This window comes from Capsicum annuum, chromosome 5 (assembly GCF_002878395.1).
Source record: "Capsicum annuum cultivar UCD-10X-F1 chromosome 5, UCD10Xv1.1, whole genome shotgun sequence".
In the NCBI taxonomy this organism is placed as follows: domain Eukaryota; kingdom Viridiplantae; phylum Streptophyta; class Magnoliopsida; order Solanales; family Solanaceae; genus Capsicum; species Capsicum annuum.
Genome location: NC_061115.1, coordinates 148,374,129 through 148,399,147, shown reverse-complemented (window position 1 = coordinate 148,399,147; position 25,019 = coordinate 148,374,129). Strand labels below are relative to the sequence as shown.

The following is a 25,019-nucleotide window of genomic DNA, read 5'->3' as shown; positions in this document are numbered from 1 at the left end:
TTCTAATTTCATGGGCCATGCCTCATGATCTAGGAAATATAAGTCCAAGTGTCTAACTCCTCCAGCGATGTGGTTCTCTTTGATTGAGTTGTTCATAAAGTTATGAATTTGCATAAGGACTTAGGAGGAATCCATGAGTGCTTTAAAGTATGTTTATTTAAGTATATACCCCTATCTGCATCAGTCGTGCGGTTGAGCCTGAGGTATGGAGTATATTCAATCTCCTTTAATAAATTCTTATTGCAGATGTATTGCATAAGGGTAATGATACGTAGCAGAATATTGGAACTGTGTTTCCACCCAAGTAGTAGTATTTGTTAAAGTGTCATGACCTATTGGTAGTGAGATTGGCCAAGAAGTTGATAATATGAGTCACAAGGTTAGAAGTCAGAGTGAGGGTAACTTTTGTGTAAATAAATAGATTTAGTTGTTTAACCATTGATTGAGGGATGGTTTAACATTGTATAGTGATAAAATAATATGGTAGCAGTATTTGCAGATTATATGATAATCTTTGAAGGGAGTGGCTGGATATGAATATTATTTGTTCAAAGTAGAGAAAGAGCTCAAAGTGGATAGTTATGGTGGTTGTAGAAATCATTTATAAGTGGTAAATGGAAAGGAGGTAGATTATTAATAAGTTGTAGGTAGAGACTCATTAGTGTTTATTGATTTTTTGAAGATCATTGTGATGTACGATTAGGTAAGTAATAAGATGTAAGAAATTAGAATATGTTGATAAGATTGAAATGGGTTATATTACAAGATTAAGATTGACTAATCTTATCATATGACTTTACCCCTTTGATGGTCCTTTGTTTAGTAGTAGTAAACTAGCACTTTAGGTGAGAAGGTATTTAGTGGATTTTGAGTTGTAATAATGAGGTTATGAGGGGGGGTTATGATTTTAGGTAGCAGCTAAATAAAGTGAAGTATTTGGGTTGATTTCCCAATTTGATAGACTAGTATAGTATATGGCATGCTTTACTGGTGGTATATAATTGAGCATAGATAATAGACTTGAACTTTAGATGTGGAGTTTAGGTGTGGAGTGTAGTGGTGATAATAATAGCTTAAGATTAATGATGCATGTTGTGTGGAGTAATTAGCAGTCTTGATGTGATGTGTGAAATGGCCTAGGTTAAAGATTTATAAAAAGTTTAAGTGGTGATCGTGAGGTATATATGTACATGAGGACTAGTGTTAAAACGATGAATCATAGTTGAATCATTAAGTGGATGAGAACATGAGTCTATAGGAATAAGTTGAACCCCTAGTAGCAGGTTGCTAAATAAAGTTTTATGTGTATAGGTGTTTTGTATACCTAGATGTAATTCTTGAATCTTGTAGTATGGAGAAGTCTGGGAAGTTGTTGTATGGTTCTCTTTAGAGTTAATTTGAGTAAAAATAGGTAGGCAATATACGCCCTTAGTATAGTCTTACGGATTTTGTAAAGTTGTAGGTTATGTGATTAGAGGTGTAATAATAGTATTCTAAGGAATTGAAGATGGAGCATTAATTATTTAGAAGCGTGGGTGTCTATACCCATGAAAATGTTAATCGTAAGTTGATGACTTTGGGAGTTATAAGAAATTACGATTAGTGTCCCTGAAAAAGGATGTCCTAGAAGGTAATTTAGTGTCTTTGTATTAGAAACTAATGAGAGGAGTTTGTGCTCATGTATATACTGATACCCCTTTTGTGATAAGGAGTGTGGATATGTGCACTCATGAGAGTGGGAGTTGTAGAGTGATGGATATAGAGGCTAGCGGAAGTTAAGAGTAGCATTTACAAAAAAGCAAGGCCTTCAGAGTATAGTTCTTCAGGGAGAGTTTAGAGTTTAAGTGTGCGGTGATGTCTCTTTTATGTTGAGAGTTGTGGCTATAAATTTTGATATGGGGATATATCCGTAAGTCTAGGACTGTGACTTTGATCTAAGGGGGAGATAGTGAATGAAGGTAGTTCCCGAATGTTCTTGGTGTGACAAGTTGCGGGGAGGAACCATGATAAACCTATTTCTACTCAAGCATAATTCTCCTACTTCAATTTAGAAGAGTATCCTACTAATGTATTACGTCATTTGTTCAAGTCATGCCTATGCTTATGGTTCGAGTTCTCTATGGACTTATATTTTTTATCTGACCTCTAAACTAGAAGTAATTATGTCTCTCAGTAATCCAGTCTTTCATGTATTCAAGCCATATGTTATGTTGTTCATGATCCACGAAAATTATGTCCCTCAACATGTTTGGTCCTAAGAAGATATGTTTCTACATTTCACCGATTCAGCCTATGTCGGGTTTATCCAATGTGATAAAGTTTATGCAAACTCATGGAAAATCTTAGTTCCTTAAATGAGGAGAAATCGCTTCAAGTGGAAATCTTTATCTTAGTTGTAATGTAATACCCCGTACCATTCTCGACTCAATACCACTCTTGGTTGCATGTATGGAGAGTTGACAACCTAAATTTTTTTCTAATTGTTAAAAGACTTAGTCATATTTTTGATCTCTTAACTTCCATGATTTTCAAATTGATCTTCCCAACCCCGAGACATAGATTTGTGAGTTGATTCATGATCAGGGGTGTAAAGGGGGTGTCTCAGAAAAGTTTCAGATTTTTCAAAAACCGTTTAAGGCATGTTTGGATGATCAAAATAGTGCGCCAATGCGATATCGACGCATCACGCCAGGAACTATGCTGGTAGGGACTGACGCAGTGTCACTTAAAGCGTCGGGTGCCCAATTCGTTTTAATAATTTTTGGAACCAGGAGGGTAATTCAGTCTCTTTCCCATATTTTATCTTGATATGTGCACCAATGTTTTCTCACTATGCTCTATCCTAAGAATTCCTGTTGTATTGTGTTTTTTGTGAATGACTCTCTACTTATGATCCAGACACTTGATATATGGAGCACTCCGTGTCTATTTTATCGTATCTTCATTTCATGTTCCTCCTTGAGTAGTGCAATAAGTATAAGTTATGGGTCTAGTAGTGTAACTTTCCATTCATGACATTTTTCTCGGGTCCCTTAATGACCCTCCGTATGCTAGTATAATGGTGGTTGTGAAAGCGTGGTGATGTGTTAGGTAGGGGAGTAGATATTCTTGAAGGTTAAAAAAATTGATGTGATTCTTGGGATAAGGTTATAGGTGAAAGGGAAAAGAAGGGGATGCACTTTTGTTGTGTTAAATAGCTAAGAAGGAGAAATATGGTAAAAATATTTGTGAGAGTGATTGAAATCGTTGGTCTTAGTGGGGAAATCCATGTAGTAGGTCTAGTAATGATTAGGCTTGAATGTTGTGGTTGCTGAAAATACAAACCTATGGGCTATGTGGTTAGTACTCTCTAAATTAAATCCCGAGTGTGTTTGATGGTAGTGATAAGCTGAGGAAATATTCTTAAAGGAATGTATCACCTTGCTACTCCGAGTTAGGCTTCAACATAAAAGCATTTTGTTGTGGAACTAAAACTCTTATGGTTAGATGTGTGATAGGAGAATTGTAAAATGGAAAGGATGAAGTATGTTATTTAACGTTGGGGCATAGTGAGTAGTGCCTTTAAGCTAAGTCTATTCGTTGTATTGAGTTGGAGAATACTTCTATCCCTATCTTCCGCGAAACCTTATTTCAAGATTAGTACCAATATAAATCAATCAATGATCATCAAATAAACCCCTGGCTTGTGTTGTGATGTTTATGATTCATAAAACTCACGCGCAAGATCATCCCTATGTAAAGTCTCATTATCTCATGTTTCGTGCTTTTACGTTTCACTAGGGGTTATCATGAAGCTCGTTTGCTGCCTTTATATATTTCATTAAGGAAACATGTTCAATGTGACGTTTTGTTGTTTATTATACACTTGTATAGCTTCAACAAGTCCCTACCCATCATTCGAGGACGAATGATCCCAAGGGGGAGATAATGTAACACCCCGCATTTTCGAGCTAGAAAGAGAACCATCATTCCTATGTACGTAAGCTTTAATTCCATGGTTTATATTTAAATTCATATGTCACGATCCTTCTCCTAGTGTATGAAGTGATTACGAGGTGAAAAGTGTTCATAAAAATCACTTGGAGCAAAGTTGAGCTAAAGGTCATTCATTCATCCAAAGTTTGATATTCAATTCTACAAGGGTCTATTTTGAACATATATAACTTTTGATACACATAGAATTTCTTAGCTTAAGACCCACCAGATTGTATAAAATCAAATTAGCTTTCCAAAGATACCAATTTTGCTAAAATCCGATACCCGAGTAAAAAGTTATGTCATTTTTTCGTATGAGGCAGTGAGCTCTCACAATAAGGTCGCGATGCGAGTTTCATTCCCGTTTCTGGGAGTCGCAACGCGAGTTTTATTTTCATTTTTGGGAATTGCGCCACAATGGTTATATACACTGTAAAGAGAGGCCAATGGGTAGTTTAGTCCTTTTCCCCCCATCCCAGACGTCCAAACACGAATTATAATCCCAAAAGGGCCATTATTTACCTTTCTTCTTCAAATCAACTCACGTAAAAACTAGGGTTTGGCCACTTAAGCTTAAAGGTCCAATCTTTTTAAAATTTCTTCATTATTTCTACGAAACTTAAGGTACGTGGGGTTTTTCTAAACTACATGGGCTTGTTGAAAACTCTTTGAACAAGATTTAAAGATATTGAAATCATGAAATTTTAAAGGTGTTTTGGAATTATGTTTACAATCTTGCATTATGAATTCTTTAATGATATTATTGTTTTCGTCATGTGGCTTTTCCCCCAAATTGATTTGTACTAGTATATATGTATGTATGAAATTGATTTGAATATTTAATTGAGAGCATGAAAATATAGAATCCCTCTCTTGCTATGATTTCCCATTCTTTTCATACGATATGAATTATTTCGAATGTATTTTGAGAAGCATAACACAAATGTCTTGATTATTGTTTATGACTTAATTATGATTTTGAATTGAAGAGAGGGATTTTTACATATTGATAAATGCTGAAAATATATAATGAAATAATTGCATGGTTTTGTCAAAAATACATGACCACCACTTGTTTGTTGGAATTGTTGAAAAGATGAGAATCTTTGCATTGTTTTGACTTATGTTTTGAAATATGAATTCTCTTACACTTGTCTGAATGATTTGGTGGTTTGAACATTGTTTTAAATGAAAGAATCTCGCATGATAATTTATGGCTCAGATATATGAAGTGCAAGTCTAGGTATGACAATACCAATTCAGATAATGCCATAATAGATCCAGAACATAATAGAAGTCAGATTTCACTTATATTTTTAAAATATGAGTTAAGAAAGACGCATGTTCAGAAAAGGCTAAAAATGGACATAAAGAGATGTTAGGTAGTTACCCGAAGAAGGCACGAGTTCAGAAAAATCATTGCCCAAAATCGTATTTTGCCGATATGGGTTATTATGTCCCCTACAGGGATTTTACACTAGCCTAGTGCTCTGTGGCATATTAGAATCAGAAACTCAACTCTTTCGAAAAAATTAGGTTGGGGGCTTGGCCGTCGAGTTAAGAGCGGACTCCATATAGCCCGTGGGGTCGTAGAATTGTAGGGTGTACCACCTAACTCAGAAGTAATACAAAGAATAGAACGACATTGACAAGATTATTTTCAGATCATTTGAGATTGCCCATGTATTTTAAACTATTCATGCATAACATTTTTATGGCTTGATGTCACCTATGTTATATATGTATAAATTCATTATTTTGGATTGCTCTGTGTACCAGTACATTTGTATTGACCCCCTATATTTCAGGGTCTTAGACTTAGTTCCAGGAGCCTGCTAAGCCGTAGATTGATTGGTCAGAGAATTACAGTTGGTGAGCCTCCCTTTTTCTGGAAGTCCTAATGTATTTGTCATTGTTATTTTACTTTAATTCATGGTCCGACTGGGGGGCATGTCATAATTTTAGACAGTTTGTTATTTTTTGTATGTATTAGAGATTTCACAGATAGAAACAAATACTATCTAGATTTTGATGGATCTTCTTTAGTATTGATATACTTAACATAGAACATGACCATGATTCAATAATGATTTATATTTCTACATTCTTTCTTTATTGTATGAGTATTGTGCATGATCACCAGATATAGAAGTACACCCAGACCTCCATGGTTTGGGATGCTCGTTACGGCCAGGCCTCGAGTCGGGTTGTGAAAGATTAAATCTGAATATGTTAGAAAAAAAGGCATGACTATTCAGCTCCATTGTATTAATTACTTTCAAACTACTGGCTTTTTGTTTTTTGTGAAAAGTCACAACTTTTTCTTTTACATTCAAACTTCTCACCTTTTCAAAACGGTTTGAGACTTAATATCAACCGTTATTATTGAGCTGTTCAATAGATCGTCCATCTTTCACAACAGATAACCCACTATCATAATAGATTTACCATCTATTGCAATAGATGATCTGTATATGCATTATATGAAACATTTGTTGCAACATATAGATTATTTGTTGCAACAGATGGATCATCTATTGGAGGAGATATTTTGATTTCTTCTAACAGTTGATTCATCAGTTGCAACAGATGGGAAATTTGATTAATCAACTATTTGAATGTGTTAGAAAAAAAGTCACAACTGTTCACCTCTTTTTTAAAATTCATCACATACCTTAATTAATCCAAATTGGTGATTGTTTTATTATATGAACATATTTAAAAACAAAAAAGGTAAAAAGTCACGAGTTGTAGCACTTGTTTTTTCTTGACGGGTAAGTAGTCATCTAACATTGAAGATGGTTACCCTTTGAGCCTCCGTAGTCTTATACACTACTTAACGATGGTAAATGAAGAATAAACACTGTCTGACATTGATGGAGTAGGAAGAATAAGGTGCGTGCAGATGAATGGATCCACTTTCATGCGTGGGAGTTATGTATTATTGACTAGGCTATCTTGACAGACACATAAATGATAATGATTTTGTCAATGCGGTTTTTTACCGGTTACACATTGATCCTTTAAACAAGATCCTACATTTTATAGTTTAGTTTTATAGGTGCAAACTGATAAGGCCAAAGGGTTCCAAGACAGTAGTGTTAATACCCAGTTACAATTTAATGATGGTTTTGCTCATGTTTTTATGTCAAGTTTGGAGAAGGGTTTAAACTTTTAGTGGTGATGTAAATATCAAATAGTGTTTGAACCAATTTTAATGGTGCAATAGACTTTTAAAAGGCCTCTGAAGCCTCGAACTACAGCAAATAAGAATGGAAATTCCCCTGGTCCAAATTTATATAGATGGGTTGTTCGAGGAGACTATTATACAGCAGAAGGTTTGGGAGAATACCTGTGCGGGAAGGAGGAGGTAGAGAAAATAATATATCACTCAGACTTTGTTTAAGAGGAAATAAAGGAAAGCAAGTAAGTAACTTCTAGGAAATCTGGCCAATGAAATTGATGAGAGAATAGAATACCGAATGAGTTTTAAATGTGGAAGTGTATCCAAATATTAAAATCCGTCAGTCGTTCTTGAAAAATAAAAATGCTCAAGAGGACTGGAGCTAGACACTTTGCTAGGGACTGCGACTAGCGAGTGTGGCCTCAATGAGGACTCAAAAAGTACAGGAACAGAACTCTAAAGAAGCAGTTTGGCGAGCATAGGGGGTTTGTAAGATTTTCAGCCAAGAATGAAACCTGAACCTACAAATCCAGACGTAAAATAAGAGAAGCCAAGGTATCAATTCCTGAAGTATAACTTGCATCCCATGTCTTCTGTTTGTGGTTCTGATCAGGTCAATAGAAGTAGAAATAAAAAGGTCTGAAGTTGGATAGAAATCCCATGCCTTATTGTTTCCACTGCCTTTGACCAGACTAGATCCATAAACAAGAGACATGGGATGCAAGTTTAACTTCAGAAATTTCCACCTTAGCTTGATCCCTTAATTTTACTTCAGGAGTTGTTGGTTCAGGTTTTGTTCATGACCGACAATCTTACCACCATCAGTGCTTGCAAAGCTAAAACCTTAGAGTTCTGGTCCTGTATTTTATGGGTCTTCATTCACGCCACACTAGCTAGTTGCAATCCCCTAAAAAAGTGCAGAGCTCCAATCCACTTCAGCATTTTTCTTTTCAAAATGAACTGATGGATTTTCATTTTTGGATACACTTTCACATTTGCAGCTCATTCAATTTATTTTATTTTTTATGTCAATTTCATCAGCCAGTTTTGCTACACTTTTCTTCCTACCTTGTGTTTCTTCGTTAATAAGCTTTGAGCTGATAAATAGTCTTCTCCACCTCCCCCTTCCTGTACGAGTATTCTTCCAATCATCTTCTGCTGCAGAATAGTCTTCTTAGGTAACCCATCCATATAAATTTGGACCAGAGCAATAACTATATTCATTTCTATTATTGTTTGCAGTAGTGTGAGGCTTCAAAGGCCTTTCAAAAGTCCATTGAACCATTAAAATCAGTCCAATCGCTATTTAAATGTTTACACTGCCACCATAAACTTGAACTCTACTCCAAACTTGACAAATAAACATTAGCAAAATCTTTAATAAACCGTAACAAGGTATCGACGCCACCTACTTGGTCCCTCAGCCTTACCAGTTCGAACCTAACAATCTTAACTGTAAAATGCCATATTTTGTTTGAAAAATTAACGCCTAATAGGTAAAGAACCAATATTCACAAAATCAGTGTACTGGATATGTGTTTTCACTATAAGTTGATCAGTAATACATACCTCCCACATATTAAGTGGTTTCATCTGCAAGCAGCTTATTCCTTCAAACCCATCTTTACTCTAGCCTTTAATATTGGTCGAGCAAAAGTTGATCCAATTTTACTTCCTTTTATCTGCAAACAAAAGGAAAACATTCGATGTCAAACAAGAGAAGAACAAAAAAAACATTACAAAAGAGTAACACAAAATTGAATGAATAAACAGATGACCCATATGATGTAACAGATTCCCTATCTGTTCAACAGATGAGTCATCTATTGTAACAAGCGGCACATCTGTGGAAACAGATGGATGACATATTGCAAAAGATGGGTCATCTATCAAACCAGCCTTGCTACTGGTTTGATTTCTTTCAACAGTTGCTCTGTCTGTTCCAACAGCTGATTCATCAATTCCAACAGTTGAGTAAACTGTTGCAATACCACCACCAACATCAACAATAACATCAATAATAAAGAAACAACACCATATATTCCAACACTATAAACAACACAAATACCACATGTTCCACCACCACCACTAAAGTAACAAACAAAAGACAAAAAAAATGATACTGACAATAAGGCTTTTCAAGTTCTCCCAACAGATAACTTTTTTTCACAAATTTTAATAAAAACAACGATTCGTTCATTCAAGACATAAAAGTCACCTTTCCTTCAATTTTCTCAATAAATAGAAAACTAGTAATGGGTAAATCAATAATAACAATAGATGCAAATATCTAATTTAAATAGCATACAAAGAAGAAGAAGAGAAGAAAAGAGCAATAGTGAACCATACCTGCAATGTCAAAAAAGCAAAGGGATTAGAACACCTATTTTAGTTGAGAAAAGGTATTGATCGATTGAGATCCGAAAGGATCCTCATGCAAAGGAGGAGAGAAAAGAGAAAAAAAAAAGACGATTGTGATTACCCCAAAGAGGAGAGAAAAAGAATTCTGAATAAAAAAGAGAGATGAGTTGAGTTAATTTATGGTTGAAAGAGAGAGAATTCTAGAGATGAGATTTAAATATTCATTAATAACTTTGAGGGGCACGAGGAGACGGTGACATTGAAAAGACAAGATAAGACTACTCAATGAGGAGATTTTTAAGTTATCCAAGTAATATTTTTTACCATCTTAGTATTTTATGTTTTTCATCTCAGATAGGAAATTAGGAAATTGCTATAACATATAAAAAAAAAGATCTTAAAACATATAATTCATCTGTTGCAACCGAAGATGATTACTGTTTAAAAATTTTCAATGGCTCAATCCTCTATCGCAATAGATGGCAACACCTATTTGATAATTTATAATAGATAGTTAATCTGTTGCAATAGATGACCTAATTGCAACATATGTCTAAATTGGTTTGATATTTTCCAACAGATATGTCATATGTTGCAACAGATACCTTATCTATTGTAATATTTGAATCTAGTATTCCATTTTAATTATAAGTTCAAATCTAAGGATAAAATAAAATTCATAGATAAAATAAAATAAACTGAAGCCTTCAGAAATTACATGAAATAAATCAACAAATAAATAAAATGTAGAAAATTTTTTATGGGTACAAATCTTAATAAATAAATCAACAATTTAAATTTTGATGCCAACAATTCCTAAGGAGGGGTGAGGTTATTACTTTGACAGACTCAAGCTATAAAGATCTACTCAATATGGAGAAGTTGTTCTTCATCCGGTGCTATGAAATTCTGCTTTGGTCATCGTGGATCTTTAATGTCGCTTGCGTATGGTTTCTGTGCTTTTGCTTCTCCGTATTTCCATAAAAAGAGTAGCATATTGTCAATGCTATTCAGCAGTAGCTTCTACAATGACATCCACCTGAAAATCCAAAATTAGTCAATGTTAATCACAAGATACAAAAAAAAATAAAAAAGGAAAACTCACCTGTTTTAGCAAATCAAATAGGTTTTCTTCCTGTTTTAAATTATCCCAAAAAAATTATATTTCTGTTGCAATAGATAGATTAACTGTTGGAACAAATTATAACATTAGAAAGACCTGTATGATAATTTCCAATGGATGAACCATCTATTGTAACATATGACTCATTTGTTTGGAAAAATTGAAATGGTAGGAAGTCTTGATTTAATTTATCCCTAAAGATGACCTATCCATTGCAGCAGATAGGTCATCCATTGGTACAAATAAAAATGGTATGTTGAGTAGAGCTATTTGATTTGTTAAAATAGATGAGACATATGTTGCAACAGATACTGTATCTGATGCAATAGGTTAGTCAATTCTTTAGCTCGTGCTACTCTCCTGTGGCCTTTGTACATTGCTCAGTAGTACAACACAAAGACAGCGGAGTTGCAATTTGCTTTTTTGGATGCTTGATAATACCTTGAAAATTACTTTCCTTTCCCTCTTAGACTTAATCTCTAATGGAGTGGATGGATATGATATCCTCTTTACTTGAAAGACACCCCTCTTAGATGTAAATTTCTATATAGAAGCAGTTAATGCAATAATAGCATTAATCAATACATCATGTTTTGCCTTGCAGACTTAACATTTGCATGCAGAATATTCACTAGGAGGGGAAAATTCTATATAACCAATATGATCATACTCATAATAATTTATTTTAAGAACTGTAAGAGGAGCATCATTATCCCCAACAACAGCACCACTACCACCACCAACAACTCCATCACCACTAACACCATCAACAATAACAAGCCCACCCTCTAAAATTATTTTTCTTGTGATGGTTGTTGCTAAAAAAAATTCTATTTTTATTCTGTCTATGACCTTAGGGCCTGATAAAGTTTTCACAGATCGTAAAGTAAGAAAAAAAGACATCCTCAACTCTCGATTGGTCGGAACAAGTGACAGATGCACAATCTAACATAAATTATTACATATATTAGAATGGTGATTAGACCATTCAAAAAAATTATTAATTAAAATAAAAAATTAATTATAATTATACTTACTGCATCCTTCAGAGGGTTGAAGAGATCAAGAAATTTTGCATTTTTATCTGTTTTGGCTGACAACCATCTTAAGATTCTTGGACAGGAAACTTCTTCCTGGTAGTTCACTTGTTGTCTCAAATAAGGAATGGCTTCAAACGCCCAAGCCTATAAAATAATGCCAATAAATCAAAACCATTATTGAATAAAAAAAATAAATCATATCATTATAAAAGAAACATTTACCATGAAAGCCCATGAAAAGCCATATAAGTTGACTATCTTTGGCGCTAATGGAGTCAACAAATATTTAACAGTCATTTTGAAGCTTTCATAACCGCAAGGATAGCTATTAAATGCCTCAAGCTCCTCAAAGAGCTTTATTAAACCAAGTGGTATATTGTTGTTAACGTTTATCACCCAAAGAATATTATGTATAAACCAAACCAAGCACAATGATTGCTTGTGCTTCTTTGAAAGTCTTTTACCTTTCAACACTTCTATAAAACTTTTATTTTTGAAGCATGGACCAACAAGGGACACCAAGTCTTCATGATCACTCGACTTGTATTTGCCTTTTTGGGTGTGCGGGATGCTTTTTTGGGGGTTAGAATAGGTATAGCTTGACAAGGAGGGGGAGGACAATATTTTAGTCCAGTAACTATAGCAAACTCCTTCCAACCAAAACAAACAGGCATGTCATAGTAATTTATCCATACCTTATCCATCTTATCTTTGTTTTCATACATAAACCAATGCTTAAGAAGATCATATACCATTTTTATTTAGAAACGAGCATTGTTGTCCTTTGACAAATTAAGATATTGCTCAAAGCACTATCCCTGAAATAAGCATACAATTTTTATTCTAGAAGTATTTTTTTAAAGATGTCGAAAGATTTTCCCATGGCTGACTTAACCACAAAATCACCCATTAAATCTGTAGTACTATCACACTACATTCTCACAGGATAATTATCAATGCTAAAGGTTTTGACCAACTATTCGGTGGAAGGTCTATTAGCATTTGGATCATCTCTTTTGAAAAATTCCTCCTCCCCATGTTCATTATCTTCTACTCCTGATTGAGATAATACTTGTAAAACAAACTCATAGAGTGGTGGATGTATCCTAGCTGCTTCACTTATTCCTTTACTTGGACTTGATTTGGTTTTTTTTTTTTTTGAGAGCCATATTATCTAAAATTAATAGATCATAAAATAGATAATAATTGATTAATGCATTGTTAAAAAGGATAACATTATATCTAACATATACAATAGTAAAATAATAGTTCCAACATATCACATATTTGTTACACCAGATAGGTTATCTGTTATAATATATAACTAATCTGTTGCAACAGATGAGTAATTTATTGCAAATAGACCATTTATCTATTGAAATAGATGACTGGTCAGTGTAACAGATCATACATCTATTGCAATATATGAGTGATCTTTTGGAACAATTACGAATTCACCTATTACAATAAATGAGCAATCTGTTGCAATAATAAAAATAGATCACTCATCTATATAAATGAATGGTCTGTGCAACAGATCATTTGTTGTTGCAATATATGAGTGATCTGTTGTAACATATATGTAATATCCCGTACTTTTCCTAGCTTAAATACATCCCTAGAATGTCAAGAATTTGCTTTAAAGATGAATACCATTTATTTTAAATAGTATTTTCAAGATTTTGAATTTTTATTGTGTGAAAAATTAAATAAGCTTTCCATCAATACTAAATTCGCCCAATTCTGACACTCGGTGAAGAAGTTAGAGCATTTTTAATAAAATAGTGTGCCACCTAGACTCTCAGCGCATCGCGGAGAAGGCAAAATCCGCAATTTTCAAATTTCAGTGGCCCTCTGTGATAGCCCCGCATTGCGGAGAAGCCTATTTTCCTAATTTTCCCATTCTACTGAAACTCCGCGATTCTGGCGTGTCGCGCCAAGGGCCAAAACGGCAATCCAAGGGGCACTATGATTGTGGCGTGTCACGGTGAGCGCCCAGTTCCTGTTCGTCCTTTTCCAGTGAGCCTCCATGATTATGGTGCGTCATAGTGGCCAACCAGATCGGGAAAAATATTGCATTTTTTAGTTCCAACTTGAAGTTTAAAAAGGGCTCTTTGGTATTTCCAAGCCCTAGGCCGTGAATAACAAAGAATTTAACTCATTCAAAGCTCATCATATTCACTTTTCATCTATTCACTCTCAAAATAAAACCCTAAAGCTTAAACTTTCTCACTAAGAAATCCAAATTCCTCCATTAATTCTCCAAGGAAACTCAAGATTAAGGATTCCCAATACAAGAACTATAAGAATTCATCTTCAAAGCATCAATAGAGATCCAAGATTCAAGTTTTAGCATCTAAGATCATCAATTGAGGAATGTGGGGTTTGAATAAGGATAATTCTTTCATCCTTGTGCTCAAAACTTTATTTTATTTACAAATTTACTGTAATTTATATGATTTTTCATGAAATTCAAGTTAGGGTTTATACGCATTGTTATTCTTTTCAATGATTATGTTGAAATAGAAGTTGAAATACATGATTATGTTTATGTTTCCATGGATATTGCTGAAATTTCCAGATTTTAAGATGATTTATGAATGTTTACATTACCAAGTATGAATTTTTAGATGTTTTAATATGAGATTGATGCTTGGGTCAATAGACCCCATTTAAAGATTGTTGTTTTAAGATTATTTGTGCTATAAGCAACCCATGACTAGATTATTTTCAAATTTTAGATAAAGAATCCACTTTATTTCAGAAAACTTGATATTTAAAGAAAAGCAAAGCATAGTTGGTTTTTCTGTAAACCTTTGTATGAATTCTAAAGTAGATTTCTTAAGATTTTGAGCCTGAATTTGGGAGTAATATTTAGTACAGAGATGGGTAAGTTACTACGGTTTCATACCCAAGAACTACATGCCACCGTAGGTACAGATTATCAGATTATTCCCACTTCTACGTGGATGACTCAGATTGTGATCACTCATATTAGAATGTTCTACTCCGATGACAAGGGTAGAATAACCCTACCTAACGAGGGCCAGTTGTGGCACTCCATGGATGCTCACATAGTGTATTGTCGACTAGAAGAACCTCCCAAAAGATGTTCCCTACTCTTAAAACTATCTATTGGTTTAAATCCTTAAGATAAAGTATTTTTCCTTATAGCTTAATGGTAAAGATTTTTAGAATAGTTCCCCAGAAAAGAATAACAGAAAGCTTTTATAAAACTAAGTGTAAAGGCTCACAAAGCTTACTCAGATTATGCTTTACAGAAAGATATTAGTTGTAGATTTCAAATTTAAAGAGTGAATTATTTCTACACTTAAATAGTATGGTTTAAAGAGAGAATGCAAGTACAACTTTTAGAACTAGATGTTATGACTCACTAGATTTATAAAGTATGATTTGTTACTCATGATCTTCAGTATTTCAGATATTCCAACTTATGTGAGTCATTTACATTTAGTAGGAATTGTCTTACAAATTATCATGATTGATATTATGTTTTACTTATGCATTCACCCCTATATACTCAGTACATCCTTAAAATAATGATCTACATATACGTCTATGTGCTACATTGTCTCATAATGTAGGTATCAGTTCAGTTGTAGCACACATACCATATTAAAATAGATTGCAGCTTCCAGTCAGCAGGTGACGAGTCCTCTTAATTCAAGGGCTCGAGTCAGTCATATAGTTTGAGTAGTATTTTATTTTATCTATTTAGTCGTATTGCTTTAGGATAGTTAGGGGTCATGTCCCAACTATCTATAGTCAGTATAGTAGAGGCTTTACAGATGTTAGTTAGGGTCAGTTATGTATTTAGTCCCTCTTTTCAGATTTTATCAGAATATACAAGTGTACCAGTATTGTATTTTTCTCAGATTCCATCATGGTTATGTTTCCGTACAGTGAACTCTGTCATTTTATACATGTTTAATCAGTTGCTTATCAGTATGCCAGCTCATGGGTTAGCTTGGGATCACTTGTGGTCCTAAGCATTGTGTGACGTCTCGGGACCCATTTTTGGGGCATTATAATATAACTAACCTATTGCAACGGATGAGTAATCTGTTGCAATAATAAAAATTGAACACTCATCTGTTGAAACAAATGACTGGTTTCTGCAACAGATCACACATCTGTTATAACATATGAGTAATATGTTGGAACAGTTATCAATGATCAATATTATTTAGATTTCTTCTAATAGAAGGGTTGTCTATCGAGACAACTAAATAATCAGTTGAAAAAATCAAGTCTTGGACATGTCCTGTTGGAATAATTGATAGGATTTTATCCAACAGAAGGTTCATATATTGCATCAGATGATTAATCTATTGCATTATATTTTTATTCTAATGGTTCCTCCATTGAATCAGACGGTAAATCTATTATGTCATATTTTTAATCAAATGGTTCCTCTGTTACATCCGATGTTAAATTTGTTGCATCATATGGTTAATCTGTTGCATCAGATTTTTAATCCGACGGTAACTTTGTTGCATCAGATGGTTAATCTGTTGCATCAGATTATTAATTCGATGGTTTCTCTATTGCAATAGATGGTTAATCTGTTGCAACAAATTTTTTATCTGATGGTTCCTCTGTTGCCTCAGATGGTTAATCTGTTGCACCAGATGGTTAATTTGTTTCGCCAAATGATTAATTTATTGCATCGGATGGTTAATCGATTGCAAATAAAAAAATAGTAGCATGATTTGTTTAATAGAACAACATCAATATCACCATTTTTACCAAGAACAAGAAAAAATCAACCCAACAACGGGCGCAACACCAAAAACACCAACATCATTATTTTATTTGTACAAACAAAAATAACAAAAATCAAACTTCAAAAAATTATATTTCACTCCGAAAAGAGATGAGAAGAAATATAAGAAAATAGGGTTTTATTTAGAACTCATTTAAAATTAAAGCAACAAATATTAAAATTGTTCACCAATACTAGAACAGAAGAGAAGTGAAAAATTAGCTCAAGTTCCTCTTTTTCTTCAAAACTAAAAAGGCCATAATTTTTTACCTGTGAAAGAAGAAAAGGGAGTATGAAGAACTCGAAGCTTTTATGGACAAGGAGAAAGGTTGTCGCGTTGATTGATGGTTAAAAGTCGAAAAGAAACTCGAAGCTCAACTATTTATTGCCGGAGGTTGAAGTCGTCGGGAATCGAAAGGAGCAATTTGCAGAACTATTGGTTGGGAGAAACTATCGATCGAGAGAGATGAGAGACGTTTGATTTTTTTAGGAGAGGGGTGTGGGTTGATTTGTATTTTTGAAAAGATTAGAAAGTTTTTAAAATATTAATTCAGTCCACAATTGACTTAATCAAGTTTCCTAATTATGTTTGACCCTTTAAGTTGGTCAATGTCACCAATCCTTCATTCAAGACTTAAATGACACCTTTTCTTTAATTTACTCCACTTTTCTAAGATACTCATTCAATTATAATATTTTAAAGTGTGTGTGTGTATGTATATATATACATATATATATATAAGTGATGTAGTATAAAAGTATGAAAAGAAAAGAAAAGTTTTAAAATAATTATTGAGGGATCAAAAACTTGGATATTATTGTTATTGTTCTTCTTTAAATACATAATATAGTTATTTATTAAAAATATAATTTTACATATTTAATTTAGTGAGAGACTTCTCTCGCTACATTGGGAAAAAATTATAAAATAATAAAATATATCATATCGAAGGACTCTTTGGATAACTTATATTTCATTTTTATTTATTTTTAATTAATAAATCATTGGGTACTAGCCAAAAAATAATAATTATTATATTTAAATTTATTTGAAATATTACTTTATTTCTTCTTATTTAGCGAGAGAGAGAGTCCCTCGCTATAGTAAATTAAATATCAGTTTTTTATCATCACCATAATTTAGTGAGGGATATCCCTCTTTATCTTCTAAAAAATTAAAAGTTAAAATATTTGACTTGCGCGAGGGACAAGATCGCAAAGTCCCTCGCAATAGCGACATATATTTTTTCCCTCGCTAACCTTGGCAACTAATAGCCATGTTTTTAGTAGTGGTGTATATAATTTTACTATTATATCTGAGATTTTAGCAGTATGGGCTGATGGAGATGTGCATTCTATCTCCACACCTCATATTCAAATTTATACTCACAATAATCTAAGCCAATTAGTTAATTACTAAAACAAATGTTATGATCCCTTGTAACACCCATTATTATTTTCGTATGATCAAAATGGATGACATTGTGGTATAAAAAAAAATACTACAACTAAATAATACTACCACATATCATGCCTCTTGTGAATAGGAACACTTATCAAGTGTTAGAAACATTTGTTCAATAGATAACTTTCTTGATATGAAAGATCAAATGCTCGAACAATAAACAAAAAAAAATACTTCTCTTGTCATGATATTATTTCTACAAAATTCAAATGAAAATGATGAACTCTTACATACTGAAAGAGAATTCCAACAATATATTATTGATATGCTCATAAAACTTGAAGCACAAAGACTGAATTATTTTCCTTCAATCCAAAATTATTTCGAATGAAAGTTTTGCAAGGACTTCTTAATGTCTTAAGACATGGTAAAAGAGATGCTGCAAAAACTGAAAAACAAACATTCATTCCTGTTACATTTACGAGAGGGCCAAGAGACATGCGTTAGTGATATCTTGATTTTATTGCTTTAGTCTAACATTTCAAAAAATCTGATTTATTTTTAACAATGTCATATAATCTAGCATGGTCACAAATAAAAGAACATTTGTTACCTTCTAACAAAGCACAAAACAAACATGATTTAATTAACAGAGTTTTTAGGGCAAAGGTTGAGGAACTAAAACCAATGTACTAAAGAGAAATGTATTCGGAAAGGTTGTTGCTTTCATTTATAGTATAGAATTACAAAAATGTGGTCTCCCACATGCACATTTTCTTATAATTCTTGCTAATGAATACAAATTTTTGACACCTGAGTCCTATGAAAAATTTATTCATGCTGAATTATGTGATTCCAATAAAGAAACTTACATACATACGGTTGTTGTACATCATATTATATATGGTCCTTGTGGCCACTTAAATCCTACAAATCTATGTATGCAAAATGAATATTGTAAATTTTACTATCTTAGAGGTTTTGCTGAGCGAATATCAAAAGATAAAAACTCATATCCAACTTATAAAAGACGAAAGACGGGACATACTATAAATGTTAGAGAATAATTTCTCACATACTATAAATGTTAGAGAATAATTTCTCGATAATTCGTGGGTGGTACCATACAATTTATTTTTACTTGATAAATTTAACTGTCATATAAATGTTAAAATATGTTCTAACATCAAAGTTGTGAAGTATCTTTACAAATAAATTGTAAAAGACACGATAAAATTATTTTTATATACATGAGCATGATAAACAAACAAAAATCGATGATATAAAAGAGTATCAATCTGATCGGTGGGTATCTTTGTCTAAATCTATATAGCGCTTATTTGAATTTTATATTAGCGAGATGACACCAAGTGTATACCATCTTCAATTACATCTTGAAGACTAACAATATATTTTCTTAAGTATTCAAACTATAATTTCAATTATATGAATCCAATTATTAGAAAACAATGCTAGCTGAATTCTTTATAATGAATCAGACAAATAAAGATGCTAAAGAACTTAAACTATTATTCAAAGAGTCCCCTAAATATTTTTTATGGTCAAACACATATTAAATGTGGACATGTAAAAAAAAAAAATTTAGTTATCGAGTGCATTGTTTCATGTTATTCAACAGAAGGAGAAAGATATTATTTTAGATTAAAATTAATGAATGTATGAGCACCAGAGTCATATAGATATCTTCATAAAGTCACCGAAAGAAATTTTTCTACTTTTAGAGAATCAGCAAAAAAGAAGATTACTACATTCTTATAACAATTTGATTGATTGTATGACAGAAGTTGTGTGTTACCGATTACCATATAGTTTGAGACGATTATTCTCTACGTTATTAGTGTATTATAATTCTACCCATACTAAAGAATTATGGAAACAATTTGATGACTCTATGTCTGGAGATCTAAAACTTAAAAAGCATTGAACTTAAAGCTATTCATGGTCGAGGTTTGAATTATATTAATGACGAATTACACTCGATGAGACACAATATTAATGACTACAAGTCTATTTTAGACAATATTAAATACTCCGTAACTTCAAAAAAGATAAATATGTTCACTTTGAGAGAAATATAAAAGATTGCAAAGAGAATTTATTATTAGGAAAATAACTTAATATAGAACAAAGAAGAGCTTATACCTTAATAATTGGTAGAGTTTTTTTTTTCAAATAGAGCAGGAGCTTTCTTTGTTGATGGACATGAAGGAAATGGTCATAGTTTCTTATATCTATTTATATTAGCTTTGATAATAACAAAAGAATTTGTTGCATTAGCAACTACAAGTTTCAGTGTCGCAGCCTCTATTCTTTCTAGAGGACGAACTGCTCATTCATGCTTTAAAATACTTATTGATGTTGATGAAAATATCAATTGCAATATTAGAAAACAAAGCTCACTTTCCTCTTTAATTCGAGATGCAAAGTTAATTGTATGAGATGAAACATCAATGGCTAAAGGAAAAACTATTTAAGCTTTTTATATACTCTTGAAAGATCTAATGGATACGAGGATATTTTTTGATGGAAAAGTTGTTATTTTAGGTGGTGATTTTAGATAAATTCTTTCTATTTTTCGAAATAAAAAAAAGACTTCATTTCACAAGCTTTACTGTATTCACGAATCTAGAACCAACTAGAAAAATTACATCTATCAAAGAATATGTGTGCACGAAGATCTATCTTTTTCTCAGTACCTGATGAGGATTGACAATGAAAAAGAAAAACTTAACTCCAACAACAAAGTTGAAATTCTCAAATCTTTGCTCGTTTCTTTTACTACCAAGGGACAATCTCTAAATGAATTATTCAAGGTAACATATCCTAATATAATTTGTTATTTCATAACTCTTCTTCTTTAGATTTTTGTATTATCTTAACAACAAAAAATGATTATCTTCATGAAATAAATGATATGATTATATCAAAATTTTTGAATACTATAAAATTATTTATTGCGACTGATAAAACTATAAAACCAAATGATCAAAGTCAACTTGAAGATTATCTACATACTTTACATCCCGCCAATTTACCACCTTACATGTTAACTTTAAAAGAACGATATTGCTACAAAACTTAAATCCTTTTAAAATTTTATGTAACAGTATCAATTGACGTATTGTAATTTTAAAACACATGTTATACGTGCTAAAATTGTCAGCGGTAATTTTCAAAACAAACATGTCTTTATTCCTCGCATACCACTATCAACATTATTTGATGAGAATTTGTCAGATTCTTTCAAGAGAGCACAATTTGCAATACGATTATGTTTTACTATGACTATAAATAAGGCTCAAGATCAAACATTAGTCTATGTTAGAATTTATTTGCATGAGCCCATTTTTTCCATGGTCATCTTTGTGTGGCTTTGTCTCGAGCTAAAAGATTAAAAGACATGAAGCTATTGATTAGGTAATTGATGTCAAATAGCAAAGATGATCACTCAACATAAAGGACATTTAAGATGAAATTATCAAAAAAGCATTCAGTTAATTAACGATATAAGAATTTTTATTTTTGATATACTTTTCATGAAATATATTAGCTAATGTCTACAATTATGTATTGCTTATGTTACTACCATATGTTGACCTTTCCTACTTTATCAACGATCTTTTTGAGTAGTTATTTTTTTAGTGAAGTTTTACATATGCTTCCATACAATTACCAAGTGAGATTTTAATTTGATAAATATTTTCTTTTAACACTTTGAACATTTCATGAAAGATTTGACTTTTTTCATTCTTCCTATATTCAATTCATCAGTAGATAGGTTCTGTAAATGCATTATTGCATTATGACTTTGAAGAATGATCTTGGTTATAAGTTGAAAATGCTCTAAGAAGCACCTTTGATGTATTTTTTTATAATTGATACTAAAATGAATTTTGATATGGACATGGACTTAATCTCAACGATAGCATTATCTCCATAATTTTTACGGCTATAGAAAGTTTTAAGATTTATAAGTTGTACTCTGAGTTTTGGGAGTTGTTTTTTCTCTAACAAAAAAATTGAGGCAACAATCCTTTTAGTTTAGTCTCAAACTATTTATTGCTTAATAATTTAGGTGCATGCTTCACAAGTTTCATTAGAAATTGACTAAACAAATTTCCTGCAAGTCTATGTTAATTTTAATTTACCAAACCCTTATCACATCAAGTTGACTCTTATGAATTGATAGGCTGGCTAAAATGTATGGTTTGACCCGAATCAACATCAATAGTTTCATCTTTAATGTCTACATTCTATGTCAGACACATTTGAGTCCCTAACATTTCGTGTGGAACTGATTTTCTTATTCTTTTCCTTTATACTGATTGGCTTTGTTTGCCTTCTTTTTTCAGTTCAATCGACTAGAAGAGCATTCACGGGAACATATGGATTAACTATGGAAGAATTGCAGATAACATCCCTTCACCTATTATAGTGGTTAAACTATTTAGAGCAACAAAAATTAAGAATGTTAGAATTTTTTATGTAGAACCTAGTGTCCTTAATGCATTTAAAGGGACAAGGCTTGAGTAGGTGGTTGGACTTCTGAATGGATTGGTAAAAGAAATGAGTATTAATATAGATCATGCTTTGAATTTGGTAAAAATAATGTGAAAACATTCCTTTTTGATATCAAAATTGTTGGCATGGCTATTCAAAATGATGTTTTGAGGGGTAGCGATAATGAACTGGAGATAGATCTTCTGAATGTTGTAAAGAATATATATAATGTAACAAAATCTCTTGGCATAAGTGATGATGTTCAGTTATCGATTGCTCATCCACTGTCTATTTTTGTTGATTCATTCCCTCTAATCTGTTTATTTAAGGATGGTGTTGCTAAAGCCACTTTTAGAGTTTTTCTTGAAAATTAGATCTCCATGCCGTTTAAATTCTTACTTGTTTTGGGGGACCACCTATGATCCAGATACAATAGATATAAATTATTCTTTTTTGAGTCAAATAAGGAAATTATTGATAGTAGAACTCATCTCTATTATGATAAATTGCTCAATGCTCAAGTTGATGCAACATATGTAGCTCTAGAGGTAATGATTTTAGAAAAATAAAAGTTATAGTTAATGGAACAGACTGGCCTCAGATGGTGACAATAATGAAACTGCTGCCACGCCGAGTAATGCTAGAACATATAATTGCACTTTGCATAAAATGCCGGCCAAAAAGAAAGGAACTCCTTTGAGGTCGAAAAAATATTGAAGGTATATATTTTAGAATTGTTCAGTGAGTATCAAAAGGTAGGTCAATTATCAGAGAGGAACTTTGAACTCTTCAAAGAAGATGGCAGAATATCTTATGATATTAGTTTCTAGGGGTTGCAAGATATTTCAGCTGTATTTTCACTTTCGTCTTTGAAGGTATGGGGCTCTATTGTCCTCATGAAAGTGTTTGCTCTGGTTCCTAGATCTTTTCACTTTTAGAGGTATCAATTGATGTATAAAATGAAAATAGTCTCTGGACACGACATGAAAATTATTGCTTTGCACGTGTAATGAGAACATGAAATTGAATTTTCGAAAGTTGTACACTATTAATATTATGTTGTGTTCAAACCATAAATTTTGTTTTAGAATATTTAATTTGTAGTAATTAGAAAGTATGCTAAAAATTTTTCACAGGAGTACAAGTTTTATCATATCGAGGCTATTTTTAGTGTTTTAGAACATTCATATTGATAGCCAATTGAATATATTTATATATACGTATATCTCGTGTAGTGATGAAATAGATATACTATTTTGTGTCAATATAGTGTAGACACACGTATATTGTTGAAGTTGTAATAATGTAAGGCAATTACTACGAGGTATATGGGGGGAGGAAAGAAGTAGGGGAGGGAGACAAAAAATTGAATCATGAAACTGGTATATACTTACCATTTGCTTTAAATTTTGAATTTTGAACGACCGCCAAATCTTGGCGGTGAATTTGAGTTTTTTTGCTTAAAAATTGTGTATATGAGTATATGTGATATTTATATTACGTATTTAAACGGTGATAAATAATTGAATATATGTATATATACATATATCTCGTGTAGTGACATATGCAGTAATCGAAAGCTCGATAACTGAATCTATATATCAAAATATTTTGAATAATACATTGATATCATACTATTGAAGAAATAGATATACTATTTTGTGTCAATGTAGATACGCGTATAATGTTGAAGTTGTAATAACGTAAGACGTTGATAATTTATCTGATTAACACGTATATATATATATATATGTATATGTGTATATATATATATATAAAATATCGTAATTAAAAGCTAGTGAACCAAAAATTTATCGTAATTTGCGAAATTCATTGATATTATTATAGGATGGAAGAAATATACTACTCGTGTTAATGTGATGATAAAATAACTAATTATCTGATTTATATAATACACATTGTATTAAATTAATTGGATATTATTATAAATATTATAGCATTTATTAAAAAATTTAATTTATTAAAAATTAATTTTAATTTATTAATTTATTTTAATTTACTAATTGTAGTTTATTAAAATTTAATTTATCAAAAAATTTATAAAAATCGACCACAAGTGGTCGGTTTTCAAAAATATTTTTAGAAAACCAACAACGTGTGGTCGGTTTTACTGTTAAATAAAAAAATAAAAACAATTTATAACCCAACCCGATCCACCCAAATAATTCACTTTCCCAATTGATATACACAAAAAAAATGGGAAACAACATATACACACAAACACTCAACCCGCATACACACACAAACACATACTGACACTCGAAATCATTCTAACAAGTAGGTTCTCGTAGCAAATCTTGATTTCTCCAACTCAAGTAAATAAGAATGTGAGATTTGTTGATCTTATTTTGAGTTAACTTCACTTTATTTTAAATTTTGAAACCCTAGTTCTTATGTTTTGGTTGAAAATGGGGAAATTGGATATAAACTTGAATGTAGTATGGATTGTGTGTTTTATGTGGAATGAAATGAGTAATATCTTGCATAGAGTAGATGGGCATTTTGAAGAAAATTGCAGTATTCTATCTTTTAATTTGCTAAGCTCATTATTTTCGATATTGCAACTTCCTGTGAGAGAATCTATAAGCAGATTGAAGCTGCCA

The 25,019-nt window shown here is 32.2% G+C and overlaps 1 pseudogene; it reads left to right on the top strand.

Moving 5' to 3' along the window:
- LOC107876433 overlaps positions 1 to 23,333 on the top strand; it is a 34,035-nt pseudogene extending 10,702 nt beyond the window's left edge.
- Positions 23,334 to 25,019: the final 1,686 nt, after the last annotated feature.